This window comes from Cyanistes caeruleus, chromosome 4 (genome assembly GCF_971803275.1).
Source record: "Cyanistes caeruleus chromosome 4, bCyaCae1.hap1.1, whole genome shotgun sequence".
NCBI classification, from domain to species: Eukaryota; Metazoa; Chordata; class Aves; order Passeriformes; family Paridae; genus Cyanistes; species Cyanistes caeruleus.
The window spans coordinates 25,666,528-25,681,097 of record NC_141704.1 but is presented as its reverse complement, the minus strand read 5'-3'; the positions used below and the strand labels follow the sequence as shown (position 1 = coordinate 25,681,097).

Genomic DNA, 14,570 nt, shown 5'->3' with positions numbered 1-14,570 from the left:
AAAGCCTTACTAGAATTCATACAGCAGTGCTTCAGTTAGTAGATCTTTTGTTAATTGAGATACAACAATACATACCAAAATTTAGTGAGAAATGGCAGATGTGCTACTAGCTGATAATTACTTTGCAAATCTGAATCAAATAATAGCTTTCTAACAATTAGAGTAATCATAGTAATTTTAAGGGTGGAGAGAACAAGGATGATATCAAGTTTGCGATATAAAAAACTGGAATTAATACTTGAATAATCTCCATCATTAATCAAGAAATAAATCCATCTTGCAAGTGGATTTCTTGAGAGCAGTTAATAACTGCCATCACACTTTCCTGAGCCTGCAATCCAAATATAGATAGAAGAATGACTGATATTAGTTGTCTGAAAGTGACAATTCCCTTCTGAATATCACCAGAGCACGTGACCTGTATAATATGAAGTTTTGAAGTTAAATGATCTTATAAGGAAATAATTCAGCAGCCAGCTTGATGACAACTGTGCATCACAAGCAGAGACATTAAGACTTTGGTAAACCTGTTGTACCTTAAGGTTAAGATGAAAAAAGAGTGTTATTTTTCTGGTGTGCAAATATTTAAACTAAAAATCAAAATTTGTTTTACACCAATTTCAAAACATTTAACTGTATTCCTATTATATCCAAAAGATTTAAACCTCAGTTTAAGGAAGATGCACCACCCAACAGGTGATGGGATAGTTCCCAGGCACACTGATCCTCCTGCAGAAGCTGTTCCCTCTGCAAAGCTTTGGAAGTCACAGTCAGTAAAAGCTAAACTGGATGTTGCAGGTTCCTACAGCCCAGTAGCACAGGGCAGCTTTCTGCAAGGAGGGGTGTCTGAAAATGCGGATCTTGTGCTGCAGCACATTCTTCTCTATTCACTTCAAATACATAGTATGTCAGGGGCCACATAAGAGATCTTCCTCCACCTCTTAAATGGGTTTCATAAACACACTCACAAAGACAGACCCTTCACTCCTCCTTTCTCCAATCTTCTTTCCCCTTTGTTTCAGAATATAATCAAAAGGGACAGAATTCAGGATAATCTTTTGGTCCTCTAGGCACTTGACTTCTGAATGTTTGAGTGTTAGTAGCACTGTAGCTTAAGAAAAGAATCTGAGCTACAGAAAAATTAAAAAAAAAAAAGGCAATAAAAAAGCCACTTTGCTCATAACTCAGTTAATACAAACTGGAATTTCATTTGTCAGATTCATATTTTAGTTAATTTTTTCCCTTAATAGCATGATTCTTAACTTATGAAAGTCAGCTATACCTTTCATGCCAACATAAATGCTTGTGAAAGGCAGTAGAAAACAGGTGCAATGTGTAACAGTGAATAAATACATTGTTTTACAGACTCAGAACATGCCCATATGCTTTTTTATAATTCACCATCAGTGTGAAATCTGGCAAACTCCACAGAGACCAATGACAGTTTGTATATTTGGGGTATCAAACACTTAAAATAATTAGTATAGGGAATGAATGTGAAGGCATAGTCCTATGTTTCAGTGACCAGAAGACGCCTACTCATATAGAACGAGAACAGATGAATTAAACTCTGCTGGAAAAAAAACCAAGGTGCTTGCTAAACCTTCGGAAATAATAAAGTAATCTGCTAGCAAACAAGAGTAAAGGCAAGTTTCCAGCATCCAGCATGCCAGTGAATTCCTAGAATGTCAGTTTGATGTATGTACATGAAAAGCAACTGGAATGGCTAATTTTTCTAACAGCACTTCAACAGACTACTGTCACTTGAAAGACCAAGGAAGAAATATGGTCTAACATGGCCAGTGGATGTTACTGAGAATTTATGGTGCGATTTAAATAGTACCCTACAAGAGACAAATATTGAAAAAAGAAAGAAAATTTTAATTCTACTGGAAAGCAGAATTTTTTTAAAAGTAACTTTGTACCAGAAAAGTATTACAACAACTTCTCTGAAAACAAAACTACCCATTTGTCTGCAGAATGGTAGGCTTTTCTGTAGTATCTTAACAAAATGCCTAAGACTTTTCCACATTACTGATTAAGTCTTCCAGGTGAAGTACCTAAATACACCTATTGTGAATGTCCAGGATTTACTGAAGAGTGCAAGCCACTATGGACAAAAAATATGGTCCTCTGCCTACATGAGTGAAGACAGCAGCCTCAAATATACTTTTATGAATTTTTATGTTCTGTGACTTACAAGAGAGACAGACTAAATGCAGGGTTTTCTGTACCTGCTACGTCAAACTGCCTATTTTCTTAACTAAGTGGCAGAAATTTATCCAACACATTCAATATACCTGGATTTTTTGACAAATATTTCATTTGACAAGTGAAACAAACCATCTCCATGTTCCTAAAAGTGCCAATACCATATTTTTGAATAAAAGAAGAATTCAAAATGTGTTAGCCCTGGTTCAGTGCAGATCATCCAACAGTTGTTTATTATCCTGGCCTCTTAGAGGTATTTCAGATCAGGTCACAATATTTTAATAGCATCAAATGACACTGATTGATTGGAATACTCAAAAGGACACACTACAAGAGAAAGAGAAGTAAGAACAGTATGTACACTGAAGGCTGATTACAAAAGAAATGCTCCCAAATTTGTAGAATGGGAGCCAGTGGGGGTCAAAGTTAATGTGACTTTCCAGGGATACTTAAGTGATGGAGAAAACAGCATCATGTGGATACACTTTTCTCACTAAAGTTTTCCTCTATATTAGCTCATCATCTGACTTAGAATCTTTCTGGCCATTTGTGGCATTTTCCTGTGCTATGGAAGGACTCCAGGACTGCATCATTTCTCTGACAGCTACCTGCCCAGAAAGAGGCCCTTAGAAGGGGAAGAGTCCTTCCCATTTCTTCTGTGTCCTTTAAATGACTATCTTTGAGAATTCTCTTTACTTTGAACTTGGATTTGGAAGGCTCCACAAGCTTCTACTGTTAGTTGTTTTTTAATATTTTTCAGTTTACAAAACAGTGTAAGGGGAATTGTAGGAACCAATAGGACTTCTGAAAAACAAGGTTTTATACAGATGAAGTCACCACACTGAGTATGTGGAAGGGACAGGGCCACTTCAACAGGGAGAAGACAGACAATGGGTTGAAGAGGGATAGGCTCTGGCATAAAACATGTCCATTCCTGAATCAGAGAGTTTGCTCACTCTAGCTTATCACAGACTCCAGTTGCCTCATAAAAGCCTGGCTCAGTCAGGAGGAAATGCAAAAAAAGAATAGTGGAGGAGGAACTGCAAAAAAAGAAGAGTGGCAGTGACCAGGAACAAGCAGGAGCTGAGCTACTGCATTCTCACAGTTTCATCACTACTTTGGATCTGTCACGTCAATGGTGTGAGTCAGTGAACTGGGAGCAGAGCTCAGAACTCAGAAAATGTACAGCTTCACAAAATGGTGATCTGCAACTCTAAAAGAAAAGCTATATATTAGATATTGTCACAGCCTGTCATACCTGTGACCTTTAATTAAAGCATGTAAAATCATGCTTTTCAGTCCTCTCCGCAGTGATACTCGGCTCAAAATGAGATATTTTGAGAGGCAGAAGTTTGGTTGGCAATGGGTCTGAAGAGGGATGGCCAATCTTTCTGTGGTTCTGGTTGGGTCTAGTGAATTAGTAGCATCCTGCTATCCCAAGCTGTGCCTTATATCAGTTTTCTTCTTCATGTGACACAAGACTGGCACAAGAGACTGAGATGGAAGGTGAAACCCTTTTGTGCATTGACTGTGTCTGAAACAAGATACTGGGTGGTGCTGGCAGTTTGTGTCAACAACAGTCTAACTCAGAGCTTACTCTGCAAGTACCTTACAGGAACATAGAACTATTTGATTTTGAAGGAATCTTACAGATCATTTAGTTCCAACATTCCTGTCAGGGGAGGGTGTACCTTACACGAGACCATGTTGCTCAAAGACTTATCCAGCCTTGTCTTGAATACTTCTAGAGATGGGAAATTCACAACATCTCTGGACAACGTGTTCCAGTGTCTCACCACCCTCATAGTAAAGAATTTCTTCCTAATATCAAATCTAAACCTACCTTCTTTCAGTTCAAAGGTATTACCCCTTGTCCTGTCGCTACATGCCCTTGTAAACAGCTCTTCTCCAGCTGTCTTGCAAGTCTGTGTAAACAGATACAATTCATACTGCATGGGGGAGTTGCACATGCAGTCATGCAGTATAATAACCTTATCCTTTCCCTGGATTTTCATAGCATTAGTACTTCCATTCCTTCAAACATTGGTCAGTTGCTGAGAACTGTCAGTAAGGGTTGTCATTGCAAAATGTAGTGGTGGGTTCTTTGGTGACATGGTTATGAAGCTTTGGAAATAACTGCAATTCCCATTTCACTGGAAGTTCACTGATAAGGTGCCAGGGTGTGATTCTAACCTACATGAGAGGCACTTCGTCCCATTACCACCCTGAATTTGAATTCCCTGGATTTAGCTTTTTTCATAGATCTACAATAAGAATTAATTGGGGAAAAAAAGGAAAAAAAGAAAAAAAAAAAAAAGCTTATCAGTCTTACATTAAAGGTTAATTCTGTTGTAAGAGAATTAAAGAATAAGGGCATTAACAGAAATAAGAGCACCTTTAGCAAAAGCTATGTGTCTTCCTGCAAAATGTACTAGGTCCTAAAATTCTTTCCAGATGTTCCTGTTTGTCAATGAGTTAATGGTGGTTTAGGGACACAATTTCTTCATACTCATCTCCTATTTTTGACATTTACATGCCTAAATCCATGTGCAATGCGCTGTTAATTTACCCCATAGTGTTCCCGTGGAACATAATTTGTATGCACATAAAATATCAATGTAATATCTAGAGATGAAATCCAATGGAAACAGTTTGCTGTGAAATCCAGTCTTTGTTCCCTCATTTTTCTACTTCACTGACTGTTGCTTTTTCCAAGTACTCCTAGAGATCCCTTGCGCAACCCCTCATTATCCTGCATTATTACTTTATTCGAGAAATAAACTAAAAGTATTTTAATAAAATCTAATTTTCCATAATTGTTGGGATGATAAGATAGTTTTTCAGAAGAGAAAATGTTAATCAATTTTATTTCAAAACCACATTGAAATTCCACATAAATTGGTGCCAGAGTGCAAATGCTTGTCAACTGGGAATGCTGAAGGGAGGGAAGAGAAATATATGCCAACTCTCAGGTTAATAGAAAGGATGTGAGATCTGCTTTATTTGAATCAAATACTATTTAGCAACTTAAGCATCCGGAGCACATCTGATAACTTGGGTAAAATGTATTGATTTCTCTATTGATTTTTCTAATATACCTTCTCTGTGAGGGAGTTATAACTGAAAGTAGCAAGTGGCTCAGCTAATGCCAGCTCTAAGTAGTTTGCAGATGCTCAGATATTCAAGATGGGTCATCGCTAAATTCCAGAATGTGACAGGTCCTTGTCTTCCACTTGGAGGCAATACACAGTATTGGTTCTTTCTCTCTTGGCTTGCAATGTTTGAATTTTTTTCCAATACGAAACTTCTTGTGCATTTTTCCATTGCTATGAAAAAGTGGCTTTGCTCATAAACTAGATGTATATATGGATTAGATAGTATATGGCCTCTATACCACTGTATATTGACTTTAACCTTAGGATCAAGAATATAAAGCCTTTTTCTGCAGTCCCAAAGCTGACTCATTAGTTGAAATAATACCCAGAACCACACAAAATACCTGTGGGTTTCTGAACAATTTATTTCCAAGAGCAGCTCTAAAACTCTGCAATGTTTATCACTCTCTCTGACCAATTTAATATAAACAAAGGATAGCAGGAAATTCTTGCTAACTCTTGAAAACACTGGAATTTCTGCCATTGCCTTCATTTGGATCTGAATTTCCTAGACACAGAGGAAATTTATCACTGAGTTCACAGCAAGTTTTACTTTCATAGACTCAAGAACATGCTGTGTTGGAAGGGATGCATCAAGTCCAACTCCTGCCCCCGCACAGGGCACCACAAGAATCACACCAAGTGCCTGAGAGCACTGCCCAAATGCTCAAGAAGTACATTGTACTGCTGGTTCTAGTATTGCAGTGTGCTTTCTTTAAATGCAGAGCATAAATTTAGACCATAGTCACAAAGTGTACTTTAGAAGTAGAAAAATTACAATTAAAAAAGATTTAAAAAAAAAAGGCCTAAAAAACCCCAATAAAGGCAACCATGAATTACACTTAACATTCTACAAATTTGCACACAGAGAGTAACACTTGAAATATACTTCCAGCAGTAGGAACTCAGACTTTAAGTTTCAACTCTGAAAGTCCAAGAATAGAGACTGCAATGAAGACTATTCTGGGCCCTCTGGTCCTTTAACCAGCTGTCCACGGGATTTTCCGCATGCCCTAACTGTGAAGGGGATGTTGATACTGCTCCTGAGATGGTAATTACCACAAAGGAAGGAGGAAAGCTGGGCCATAAAGGTGAATGGCTGCACTACGAGAAGATTTTGCTATTCTTTCTGCAGATGCATCATAAAATAATGGGTCATCCTTCCAGCAAGCATTGTGCTTACTCCTAGTTTCTCTGACAGACTTTATTCAGATGCCATTTACTCCAATAAACACAATGGAGAGAAACTGCCCAAATTACACGACGTTATGTCCAAGGCTTCTAGATGAAACACCCAATAAGGTGGCACAGAACTGATTCATATCAAGACTCCTCCAATTCCAGAAGTAAAAAATTACCTTGAGATTTATTCTCTAGATTTGTAACATTTTAGAAGCAATTCCCGATGCACAATGTTAAAGGAAACGTTGCACCCAATGACTCTAAAAGATATGTCCTGAGAATACAGAGTTTGAAAAAAAAAAAAAAAACAAAAACCCAAACAAACCAAGAATAGCCAAAGAAACTGAGTTCGGCCTGCTGCACTCCAGGCACCGCGGGCTGCCCCGAAGCCATGTCTCTGTCCGGGGTGCCCTGAGCAGGGAGCGCCGCATGCCCGGGGCTGCGCGGGGACACAGCCGCGGCACAGCCCCGCCAGCAGCGCCCCGGCGAGCCCGCCCCTCGGGGCTCGGTGTGAGTCTCCACCAGACAGACAGCGGCACCCACTCAAACACAAACAAAACAAAAACCCAAAAACAAAACCAAAGACCAACAAATAAGAATCCTCCTGTTAAGCGTCGTTGAATCCCGGGACGTTTCCCTGCACTCCTCTCTCAGGTTCAGCCTGGATACATCCCCCCGCCGCGCTGACAGGGTGCGGACTCATGAACCCGGGAGAGGGCCCGGGGCGGCTCTCGCCCTCTCGCCCTCCCTGCTCCGCCGCCGGCCACGCGGGGGCACCAGAGCGCCGCGCTGCCCGCGCTGCCCGGCGCAGCCGGGCCCGCGCCGCGCCGCGGGCTCGGCGGAGCGCTGAGGGCCGGGAGTGGTGCTGAGGGCCCGGAGCCGCGCTGGGGGCCGGGAGCGGCGCTGAGGGCTCGGAGCGGCGCTGAGGGCCCGGAGCGGCGCTGAGGGCTTGGAGCGGCGCTGAGGGCCGAGAGCGGCGCTGAGGGCCGAGAGCGGCGCTGAGGGCCCGGAGCGGCGCTGAGGGCTTGGAGCGGCGCTGAGGGCCCGGAGCGGCGCTGAGGGCTTGGAGCGTCGCGGGTCGCACCCCTGCTCCACCCTAACCCTAACCCGTGTGCAGGTCACTGAACGAAGGGAAGAGCTATCTGAAGGGTACTGCTGGCGAAGCGCGTTCACTGCGCTGTCAGGTGTGAATGGAGCGGTTACCAGCTCCAGGGTGTGGGTGTGTTGGCAGAGTTTCTCTTGCACCTTTTATAGCTCTTCTCTGCCCTTGTAATACTTTTTCTTGGTGCGTGGAAACAGGACAGCAATTCATCTGCGTCCACCAAAAGAATCGCTGGACACCCTCCTCTGGGTGTTGCTCCATGGTGTCAGTGCCAGCAGAGCTTCTGTCACCACAACTGAGAGAAAATAAGCGTACGTGCTTTTAAAAGCAGATTTTAAACTGCCTTTTCACCTGTCCTGGGTGAAATTGCAATCACACCAATCATAATGGTGTCAAAAGAACCCAATACTGTCTTGCTCTACATGGATGCAACTTCATGGCTGCACAGAGTCACAATATCAGAAAAAGCATTCAAGCGCAGCCATATCTCAGTGAATGTATGTGATATTTTGCTGCTATTACATCTAGACCTTAAAAAGTCTCAGCCAGGCCCGAACTCCCCTGAGCCAAACGCTGGGCAAACAAAGCCTTCTTCGGTGCCCACCAAAGGCAGTGGAGGTTGGCCAGGCCCCATGGGGAGTGCTCCAGGCCCGAAGGGCTTACAAGTCCAGAAAGACAAAACAAACAATGACAGACATAACAGGCGTGCAGGCAGCTGCCTTGGCCCTGACCCTGCCATTTTTTCTGGTTTGGTTTAACCCTGCCTGAGAGGGTGCACGATCTGGACACTTATTTTAAATGCAAATCTTACTGGTTTACTAATCCAAGGAAGCTGAATATACTCTCTTTAACATATTCTAAGTTGAGACTTTAAAAGCATTATCAGTATCAAATATGTTTTTGTGTATTTAAAACATCAACAGAAAATAATCAATAAAGTGTCTTTTCTTTTTCTGCATCTAATTTGTTTCCTTTAAAAATTATGTTTGGTCTTTTTTCTCTGCACTTTTGTTTTCCTCAGTCATTTCTATTCTGTATTCATTCCTCCCAGTTTTATGCTCCATTTCCTATTTTAGGTTTCTATCTTGTGTATTTATTTTTACTCATGTAGTCCCACTAGGTATCACTGAAACTAGTCATATGCTTAATTTAACACAGAAAATTTTTGAGATATTATTATTTTGCTTTTTATGCAACTGTTAATCCCCAGGTATCCTTTTCTTTGGCTCTTTGCATCTTACCTATCTTTCAACCTAGACTCTAAGGCAGTGATTCCCAAGTCACTGCAGTTCAGGTCTTTACTTTTTCTGTCGGATTTTAGGTCCCCAGCCTTCAGCTACACTGACAATGCATGGAATACAAGAGTCTGTTTCTCCTTGATGAAACTTCGTTTCAAGGTCCAGGTAACCTGTCTCACTCCAGCCTTCCAACCTTGCTCTACCCCAGATCCTGCCAGTTACTTTACAAGAGAAGCCCTCTGGATGCCTTTATTGCTTTGCCCACCAAGTCAGCCTCAGCCAACTCACCTTGCTCATGCCAGGTTCCTGCCTTCCACCTGCCTCCAGAGTTTCACAGTATCTCCAAAGACAGATTCCTGCACAACCAACCACATTTCTTGTGAGGGGGTACCTCCTGTCTGGATAGCCACTTGCTATACAAGCTCCATGTCTCTCTGTCCTTTCTGGTTCACGCTGATCATTGCAGACCTAAAGGAAAGGCAGGACTTCTGCCATTAAAAGAGTGCAAAGAAGTAAAGGTAGATGCAGAGGGAAAAGAAATGGAGTTGATAGGAGGTGAGCTGGATGTAATATTCCTGAGGGTGTTGAACTTCCCTCAACTCCCCTTCATGTATTAGCATTCCCTGCTAGCTTGAGATCTGCATTGAGCTGAATTCCTTTGTTCATAAAGATAAAAGCTATAAAAGTGCCATGCCTTTCGCCTTTTTTTTATTTAGCCAAATTCTAAATGTCAGTAAGTTTGCTGAGCCTTATTTCAGAAAATTGTTCAGGTTACCCTCCATACCTGCAGTTCTTCTCTGTCCACAGAACAATGGGACTGTCAAAGGGAAGAAACCTTCAGGTCTTCACATTTTGAGCACCTGAAATTTTTTTTCTTCTTGATCAGACTCCTGGAGGACCTCCAGATGCTGATCTTTCCTTGGTCATTGCATTTTGTGCCTCATAAGTAGGCATCACATACATCTCAGCTGAGCAAAGTAACTCCTTCTTTATTTGTCAAATTTTAAGAGAGCAAGAGGCAGAACATGAGACTTCTGCTTACAAATTTTGCCTAATTTTTGAGTGCATTGCTGGCTTGAAAGTATTCACATGGAAGGGATGTTTGGTTATACCTGTGTGTTTGCCATTAAAAATCTACCAGCAAATTAGGAGGGCTTCATATGAACCTGTTGCTTCATAAATGAAGCTGCCTTTCTCTGGACTTTGGTAATTTCTCTGCAAGACGGCATGACAATGGGATTTAGTAGCATTCTCTGCCCCCTCTCCTCAAGCACATTTTTTACTTTATAGAGCCCCAGGCTGTTTTTTTCAAATGTTCTTTGGGAGGTATTCAGGATCCCCACCTTCAAACTTGAACTTCAAAGTTGATCAGGATGTCTAGTGCCCATCTTCTCAGCATATTTTTCAAGAACAAATGATAAACATTTCAAGCAAAGTGCACTTATTACAAGTTTGTTTGCCAAGTACTGCTGCCTCCCTTCCACGTTCCAACTATGTCAAAGCATCTGGTTTACAAACAGGTTCCTCCCTTCAGCTGGTACGTGGATGCCAGGGCACAAAGGCTTATCACTAATGAAGGAGTTTACAGGATGAAAGGGGAAAATGCTGTGGGAGTTACTTGACAGACTCTCACTTGTCACAAAATGTGTAGGTAGTTGTAGTTGCTGAGCAGATGAATGAAGTGATGTGCAAGAGGAGTTCTACCCCCAAGTTCTTCCAGAGTCTCATCTAAAATTCCCTGAAGTCAATAGATTTCTTTTTACATTGGTCTTTCAGGTGATTACTTATTCCAATCATGAGACATTGCCTGCCCCAGGGTTTACCTCTTTAGAGAAGCCTGAGGTCATCTGACATTCTCAGGTATTTGCAACCTAGATTACCAAGAAAATATTTATTAAGGAGATAGATAAAGATGAGTCCAGCATATTTTGTTCAGAAAGCAGTGCTTCCCTTATTTTAATTTTTACTTGTAGCTAGACCAAATGCAACTTCCATAAAGGACAAATTATTTTAACCTGATGTTCAGGTCAGCCCCAATTCCAAGAGAACATAAATCTGGCATGAAGCCATGTGCTTCTTGTGCATCACACACACTGTGCATTGAGATGTACCATTACACAGACTCAAATACAGAATGTGTACACATTTCTTACTATTATTTTTCTTTTTTATCATAGCTTGCATAGCAGAATAAAGAATTTTCAAACATCCTTCTGAAAATTTGTGGGAACTCAAGAAGTTGCACCAATTAATGTTAGCCTGCTTAGAATATGTAATGTGTATCAAAGGACTGCTATTGCTGCAGTCTCCCATGACTCTAAGTCATATTTTACTGTATTTTGCAGCAGATTCTATTAGTATGTCTAATATTTTCAGGGGCTTTTACCCTAATTTATACTAGTGTGCCAAAGGTGGACTTTGTTTAAAAGAGAGCTATCTTGTCTAGGTAATAGTGATGGTAGATTTTTTCAGAAATCCTGTCCTTTTTTATTTTTCATTCATTCTGATTAAAATAAACTTTATAATATACCATAATTTGCATAGCTTGACTATATAGTTTCATTACATAAGGAAATATATATATCAAATTATGTAATTTCATAGCTCTGCATGAGATTGATACCTGATCCTCTGCCATACTGTACATTGTCTCACTCTTTCTTTGTTATGAAGAGGGAACACTGAGTCATGAAGCATGATGACCCCAGTGCCAGAAGTATTCATCTAAATCAGTGGAACTAAGCTTTCAATATTTCAGAAAATTTAACTTTTTGCTGCCTCAGTTATGAAAATGGTGAACTTTGCTTGCTCACTTCTGCAGGACTTTATTGCCCATGCACTAGACAAGTTACTAGATGTATGATTCATAGTCAGTGCCTTGTAGCCTGGATTTTTGTGAACTAGATGGGTCTAGTCTTATGGGTCCCTATTTTCTATGCTTGTGTGCAGAGCAGAAAGGCAATAGGAACCTTCCTCAGATCCTAGGAATCTATTTCAAATGCCAAGGCAGTGACAAATGCAGAATTTTCAGAAAACAGAAGGGTTGTTTCAGTGTGGCCCTGACTGCACAGCACCTCGCTTCTGGGTACACCTGTGCTGCCCTGCTAGCTCAAGGCTCTGGTCTGTGTGGGAGCTTACTCAGCTTACACGCTGCCTTGAGCTCCAGGTCTAGTTTACAGCATCCAGCTGGACACAAGGCCATTGAGCTGATTGTGCTCATCGTGGGAGTATCTAATACAATATCTGTCTATAAAATTCTGGCCAAGTACTCAGAAACCTGAACAGTCATTTTTATTGTTGTATGAGTCCAAAATTAAAAAAGCAGAGGAATAATCATGCTGCACAATTAAGGCATAGTGATAAATGAGTAAAAATTGGAGTGCAGCAAAGAAGTCTTTGGCCACATTGGATTGTAACAGAGCTTAAATCTACCATGAAGACATTGATCAGAGTAAAAGTGGCGTGCTACTAGGAAAAAACCTCCTGATTCTCAAATTTATGTTTATTGTTAGTTTTTCATTTCAGTGGTGGGGAAAGCAGTGCAAAGGCTGCCTGAAAACAGGACCTGCCATCTGCTTGGGCAGCAGTTACACATAACTTTTTTCAAACACAGTCCATTCTATGAGCTACCTAATCCTGTGAGGGCGTGCACAAAACCCAGCCCATCTTCCTTTCAGCTGTCTTTCAGCTCCAAGTGTTGCCAGTTAAAGAAACTTCTCTGTTTATTCTGTTATGTTTTTCATTATAAAGCTTATGTATTGTCTTCTTTTCTTGTTCTTGTACTCAAGATGCTGAATTATTGGTCATGGTTCTGTGTGACCTGGTTCTGACGTTCTTAGTCTAGCTGCTATATTTTTGTTACTTGGTATTTCAGGTACATCACTCTTTTGGAAAAGTACATTTCTTTTGTGAAGGAACTTCTATTGTGTGCCTGTTTTTCACAATATATATGTACGGTGCCTACTGCAAATGATTGTCTGCTGTATACATAAAAATAAGGTGTTTTAATCATGATGTGCCCATCATTCCTGCTGGGCAATTTACAGGAAAAACTTTTAAAATGTTTAAAAGAAAAAAAGGAAGCACTGATATTCCTGGAAATTTTCTGTTCAAGGAGGTAAAAAAACCAAAGCCCAGACTTATTCAATACTGCCTATTGGAGAAAAGAAAATCCAAGTGTGTACTTTTCTCTTATGTGTTTTCTAAAGCTCATCAAATGTAGGCTGTTTCATATCAATGTCAGAAATGAAATGTCAGAATTAAAGGCCTTACAAATTTTCCTGAGCCTCAGCAGCCAAAACATAGAGCCATCTTGAGCTGACCTCCATTGATGAAGAGGAGCAAAAGGAATGAGGAAGTCGACAATTAAAAGTAGCCAGAACTTAAGTGATGATGTGATTTAAAAATCGTAACTACAGCTTTCAGAAACAAACAGGAAATGCCTGTGATCTGGTGAATTTCAGTATGATGTTTTTTCCATTTCTGAACTACTAAGAAATTTTCAAAAGCCCAGATTAAACTGAGAGGAAAGGGATTTTTTTCCATCAGTAAGGTTATTTATTCCACACAAGCAGATTTTGACTTGCGATGAAGGCACTCACTGCCTTAGGAATATGAGGTTAGTTCGAGCTGTCTTGATATCAAATAATAATTACATGCTTTCTGACCTCTGTCATAAAGCATCCAAGGGATCAAAGGCCAAAATACTGTTGGTTCATTTTATGTTGATTTTGTTCAGTGCTAGTAACAGATGAGACTTGGGTTTTTTCTTGTAAAGAAAAACTGTTTTAAGTGCAGGAAGTTGATTGTTGATTAGTTCCTTGTGTCATTTTCACAATTTATCTTGAAATTTGTCTTCCAAACATAACATAACATAACCATAAGAATGGACATTTTATAACATGAAGGCAATTCTTAAATTTTCTAAAAAAAGGCATAAAATTGTATTTTAGATTTGCGGGAACAGAACAATTTTGCATAAAAATATAATTTAAGAATTTATTTTTATTTGTACCCTTTTCAAATCAGTGATGCACCCCTAATTGATTTCCTTCAGGGATCTTTACAAAATTTGTATAAAGTGGAAGGTATATTGCTCTGCAGTTTAGTTCATTTAATACTACAACCTTTTCTGTCATAATAGTACAGATTTCTTTTTTCTGTAAAGATTATGAAAAATGTCATCAATAGAGAAATTCAAGGAGTTTAAGTAAGAATAAACTAATGCCCTAAACTGGCATTTTGAGAAGAAACCCAAGTCAGTATCACCCCTCCCTTACATGAGTGCAGTGGGGATAAACTACAGAGTAAATGCTCAGGACTTTACTTTCTATGTGTTGTTGGAAAGAGATGGTACTTTCAGCATCAGTGTGTCTTCTCGTATTGGACACAGCAGCACTGAGTTGATACTAACACATGCACAGGAATGTCACCTGCCAGCATCTTTACAGCTTGCCTGGCAAAAAAAAAAAAAATAAAAAAATTGGTTAATGCCCAGGAAGACATCTCAAAAATATTGTTTCCTTTCCAGAATTCCTTTTTGATCTTTATCACTTTGTCTCTCAATTTGTTCTCTTTATAACACAAATAATAAAAGTTACTAATTCTCAGGATTTTTGAGTTACATGACTCATTAATTGTTGTCTATGAGGTCTTTTTGCTGGCAAGTAATATGAAAGGCTC

At 40.1% G+C, this 14,570-nt stretch overlaps 1 long non-coding RNA gene across 2 annotated transcripts; it reads left to right on the top strand.

The window, feature by feature from the left end:
* Nucleotides 1–7,615: 7,615 nt before the first annotated feature.
* Nucleotides 7,616–14,500, top strand: LOC147653493 (uncharacterized). 2 transcript variants are annotated; one of them, XR_015286266.1, is made up of 2 exons: nt 7,616–7,961; nt 8,972–14,500. It is a non-coding gene; the product is annotated as an uncharacterized LOC147653493 (long non-coding RNA). The 2 variants fall into 2 exon arrangements; XR_015286265.1 differs by having other exon boundaries at nt 7,616–8,147.
* Nucleotides 14,501–14,570: the final 70 nt, after the last annotated feature.